At 38.6% G+C, this 5,686-nt stretch overlaps 1 pseudogene; it reads left to right on the forward strand.

Moving 5' to 3' along the window:
* The first annotated feature begins 840 nt into the window (after nucleotides 1-840).
* LOC147437894 (uncharacterized) lies at nucleotides 841-4,208 on the forward strand (annotated as a pseudogene).
* The last annotated feature ends 1,478 nt before the right edge of the window (nucleotides 4,209-5,686 follow it).

Here is a 5,686-nt window from a genome sequence, read left to right on the forward strand (position 1 = left end):
TACTGGTTTATTTGGTGCTCATGCTAATCTCCCGCTTGCGCCTTCTCTCTCTCTCTCTCTCTCTCTCTCTCTCTCTCTCAATCCAATAGCCCTTGCGTATTTGCATACGAGTGCACCCATGCAGCTTGAACATTCTGCTCCTCCTCTATATATTCCCCATGTAAGCGGTTCATCTTGAAAGCCTGTTGAGCTTTAATGAGCACGAATTTGCATCTCCTCATTGTCTCAGCCACCCTCAGCTTCACCTTCATACCTCCCTTGGGGCGGCTACATTCTCTCACTTGAGGTCTCGTATTACAAGCTCTCTGCAGTGGTTCAGCCAGCAAGTTGAAGCTCTCTCCAGTGGTTCAACAAGCAAGTTGTATTACGAGCTCTCTACACCGGTTCCCGTATTACAAGCTCTCTGATGTGGTTCGAGGAAACGATGGCTTCTAAAACACGCTATGCCAGGCATGCATTTGCTCGAGTGTTGCTTTCTGCTCATATTTCCTTGAACGTAAGTTCTCATTTTGATTGAGATTCTTTTAATTTTGCTTCCAGCTTTCCACATTTGAACTTTGAGCTTAATAAGGTGATGACATGGGACACACCACTAGTGGTTGATTTTGTAGAAAGATTCTGTGGTACATCCCAGTACACACAGACTCTATTTTTTTCAATTGTATCAATGGTAAGCTTCTCTTATACCTTACTATTGAAGGTTGGAATGAGATAGGCATAAGGTCAGTGGCCCATATGTATGCTTTGGTAGGTTGGTCGAAGAGGGTATTAGAAGGTGGTTCCACTTTTGTTCCAAAGAATATAACAGTACCAAGCTTTCATACTTCACAGAATGTGAGCATGACCTCACAAAGCGAAGCTATAGAATGCAATCTTCAGCCTCAAGAAAAAACTACTTTGCCAGATCTTGTAAGTGACTCTATTTCAAGTCATGTAGTAATCCCTATTAACGGTGCACGTCCAATAACATACGATAGGATATTCTATCCTAGGAAGGTAAAGGAAATGTATTCCACTGTTGGAAAATCCTTTCTTATAAAATAGTACCGTGAAGCATGGGTGTCCTTCAACAAGGGCATGGTGAAAATCAGAGAGTTGTTTGAAATGGGTTTTTGCGGGCAACACAAAGAGGATTTTTCATCCATCAATCTCCGTAACAGTCGAGAAAAGTCTAATCAAATTCTCGAACTCATTAAAGAAAATATGAAGCACATTCCACCTCTCGACTTTGGAAAACTTGGACTATTGCCATGGCGAGTCGAAGATGTGTATATGAAGGTCTTGGAGCATAGGAACTACATCAGAAAGTGTGGAAAGGGAGTGGTGGATGTAAAGAGGCGTAGATTTTACGCACAAGACAACAATGTTGATCAAAGTCTTGGTTCGAACCACACCGAATCGCAAACGGTATTACATGTATGCATATAGTTTCATCACTTCTTGTTAGTATTGCTTGTATTGGTTTCTTCTTGATCTAATTTCACTCTATAATTATTGTTCATTTTAGAATGAGTCACTCATGGATGACATCCCTACTATTGAGGCCTCACAAAGTTCCCCTCGTGGGAATATTGGGTCGAACAACATTGCTCAAAGAGGAGCCTCCTCGAGGTGCATTCTACACGGGTCTCGTCCAAGGCGTCATAGCCCTTGACGATAGTGATGAGGTGATTTGATTAAAAAAAAGTGAATTCAATTCTTTAAATGTACGTCATCTTGAAATAGTTATGCATGGATTTTGTTTAGGAGGCATGGTTGCAGGGAGAATTACAAGCAAGCTACGCAGTCCTACATCCTTGCTTCAATAAAGGTTTCTTGGAGTCCTCTCAAGATCGCCACAATAGTCAATCTCTACATATAAGTTATAAAGATCTCATGATTCTAGCATGTTTTAAAACTTAGTTTGTTTCTCTAGATTTTCTTGTGTACATTATCTCTCACTCTTATAGTGTTCTATTGTTATTGGTGAAGGAATTGTCTATCACAAACATCGTGAGTGTCTCACAGGAACAACACTCAACTAAAGGGCTCATTGAAAAGTTTAGCGTGATACATCCTTCTTGCAAAGATACGCAAAACTCAATTGATATGGAAAATGGCTTTACTATAAGTCAAATCACATTTTTGTAATTTGTACATAAATGTGTGGTAGTGTGTGTGTGTATTAACTCTTAACTCCATGTGTGCACTCTAAAAATGCTTATTGAAAGTCCTAAGGAAATGGAGTAAGTGAACAATGTAAAAGCTAGATGTTAGTTTGCTCACAAATTAGTACACTCTACCATTATTCATTTCTGTAATGCTTTTCTAATGCTAGTGGTATAGTAAAATATTTCTAGTCTCTGTCAAAATGTAAGTCCATGCTTTATGTAAGTCATGTTTTGTTGTGTAAATGCAAAGGTCATTCATGCAAAATGGAAAAATGATTAAATAGGAAAAGACAGCCATCATGTCTTTGTTTGTCAAAATGTAAGTCCATGCTTTATGTAAGTCATGTTTTGTTGTGTAAATGTAAAGGTCATTCATGCAAATGGAAAAATGATAAAATAGGAAAAGATAGCCATCGTGTCTTTGTGTTTTTTAACATCAAGTAGATTAGCTCAAGTTTTTTTCTTCATTTAGTATCTCTTTTCTTTTGCTTTGGTATGTGTCCTCTCTCTACACTAGAGCACTAACTTTACACAACACTAGCTATTTTGTGATTTATGAGAAACCTGATGGATTTTATTTCATTTGTAGGATATGATTGGGCCAGTTTCAAAATATGTAGAGCAGTTGAATAGAAGCACAATTGTCAACGCCATTTCTAATGAGATCCAAAATGATTTTGACTATAATGTATGTCTTGAGGACTTTGTGCAGCAAGGTGGGACCAGTTTACAAGACAAGCGGATAGGAGCAAAAGTTAGACACTCTCTTTGCCTCTCTCTCTCTCTCTCCCCCCCCCCCCTTTCAAATGACTTATTTTTAGTTGAAAGCAATCTAGCACTTATCATTCTTTAAAAGGTTGAATTTTGATTCATGTATATTAGTAATTGATTGTCAAATGTTGTAGGAAAACATTATTCTATCTCATTCAAGCGGCTCGCAAGAGTCTAATGAAACAATGGAGGATCTCAACATGCAATGCTTGGGTGGCCGTAACGAACATTCAAAGCCGAGGGATAAATGTTGTCAACAAATGATCGATGACATAGGATTTAATAGTTTTGTAAGTAAGACCTGAGGTGTAAGAAAATTGCTTCACTCCTTTCTTCCCCCATGTCCCACCTCCCTCTCTCCCTCTTCCCCCCCCCCCCCAAACACACACTAAAAAAAACAGATAAAAAAATTATTCTTACTTGGTTTGTGTGTGCTCTTTGTTAAATTCTAGCTTTGGTTCATAGGATAAAGAAAAAAATACCAAGAAGCCGACAAAAAAGTTTGCAAGCTTGTCTTCAGTGATGGTAATCATTGCCACTATGATTTAAACTAGCTTTAAATTTATATAATATCCTTATGTCCATGCCATGTACTTAATGAGAGTTTCGTCTCTTAGAACACCTCTAACAAGGAGCCCCTTAAAAAGAAAAAGAAGGCGCTCTTAGTGGAAGGAAGGTACGCTCTGTGATTAACTCCAATGTTGCTATGAGTACGGTAGTTTATCAATTTTCTTGATCATATGTAGCCTCTTTGTGATCTCTCCAATAAAATCTCACCGTCTATGGCCAACGAGAATAACCCCATAGTGAGTGGAAAATTTAGTAACTTGATTTTGTGAATGTTTGGACATTCTTAAGGACGATTAACTTTGATTAATGGTTTTCTTGTGTAGATGCCTATAGCAACAAGGTCGTGTCGAATTGTTAAAAAGCCCCGAAGGTTCAACGATAACTATGATGAAGAGGTGAGATTAAGGAAATGTAAAACCTCCACATGATATTACTTGCTGATTGTAAATTAGCATTTCTTTAAGTTACTAATTTTTGGTTTGTTAAATTCTTAAGGTTGTGGAGGAGGTCTTGTGCAATGACCGCATGGAGGCAATTGCAATGGACGCATTGAACCTAGATGATGTAGATGATATGTATGGCCAACTTTGGCCAGCTGTAAGAGACCTGAAGAGCATTCACAAGTCACATTTCAAACATTACACTAGCAAATCAAAGCAAGAAGAGCTCTTGAGATCCTATGTGGAGTGGATTGCTACCACTAAAGCTTCTATTTAATCGCCCTCTATATTTTTAATCAAATTAAAAATGAAGCTTTGCCAAATTCTCCACCCTTTTGAACTTTTGTCTCTTCATTCTACATGTGCTCATATTTATGTTTTGCTTGAAATAGAGAAAGTTTTGATAATGGGTGAAAGAGATGAATCATTCATTGTGTTATTATACATATAATGATAAACGCAGGTATATGAGGCCATGGGATACTGCCTAAGGGATGAGGTGTAAATGTGGCTTTAAAAGTAATGTCATGGTTGATTTATTTTGAATGCTAATGGAAACTTAATTTTGACTCTAGCGTTAATTATATTTTATATGGTGTCAGCGTCCAGCATTTCCAAATGGGAAAAAGAGTTTCCCATGTAGAAGTTCTAATATCCCAAGTGGAAAACTTTTCAAGTTGGGGGTGAAGCGTTTTTCCATGTTAGGAAAATTAGATTACCACGTGCATGAAGAAAACCTATGAAGAAAAGTCTTGATTTCTTTACGGCAAAAATACCTAGAAATATTTTACATCATGGAAAACTTTTCAACATGGAAATTCAGATGCTACACATTTCTCAATTGGAAAAGGGAATACCTCTTTCAATTTACAGTTGAATCTGGTAATCTTTATAGGAATAATGGTCTCTTTTCCAACTAGAAATTGGTCATGAAATTCTTGTGATGGTGTGCCCACACGCTCAAGCACGGCATGTTGCAGGCGATGCCAACCATGGCAAGCCCTTGCCTGCTCCTCCTGACCAAGACGGGACCCTCGGCATCCTTGCAACCAACCTGATCGAATCGGTTACAACTGAAGTTAACATTGTCATCATGGAAGCATTTATTGCTCCAATTGAAGTCCTTTTATTAGCAGTCGACCATGGTGCTGCTACCCTTGCAAGCGACCATATTGTCATACCTGCCTCCTCAAAAGACGATGACGATACGGAGACGAAAACCCTGCCGACGGAAGCCACCACAACACCCAAACCTGCTGATACAACTTTAGTTTCCACCATCACTACTACAAGCCATGCGGCCAATGCTGCCCGACCGTCCCTACTGTAGTGGATGATTTTGGTTGAATCTCTTCATACCTTCTATACGTACTCTATGCAATTTAGCTCCAAAAAATGTTTATGGTAGGACCAAATTTGGGGCAACTAATACCTAGGTCGACAAATGAGTGACTTTCAAAAGACAAAGTCGCTTATTGTTCACTGTCCCAGTTGTTAGAATTTGATGATACGATCACAGACAAATGCATACTGCCTCATTTTGAGCAAAACTCAAAGATGTCAGGGTGGAATGTGTTTTTCTTTTGCACAAAAAATTTAGTTAGCAAGTCGTGAAAATAGATGATGGATTTGGTCCTTTTTTGCACGACAAAATTGTTGCCAAGCTCAACAGCTCTCACAATTTGAAATGGTACCTTCTCCATCAGCTCCATCTTCCACTAAGTCTTCTAAGTTGCCTCACCTTCCCCCTATAGA

Source organism: Adiantum capillus-veneris, chromosome 17 (assembly GCF_014529385.1).
Source record: "Adiantum capillus-veneris isolate H3 chromosome 17, ASM1452938v2, whole genome shotgun sequence".
Lineage (NCBI taxonomy): Eukaryota > Viridiplantae > Streptophyta > Polypodiopsida > Polypodiales > Pteridaceae > Adiantum > Adiantum capillus-veneris.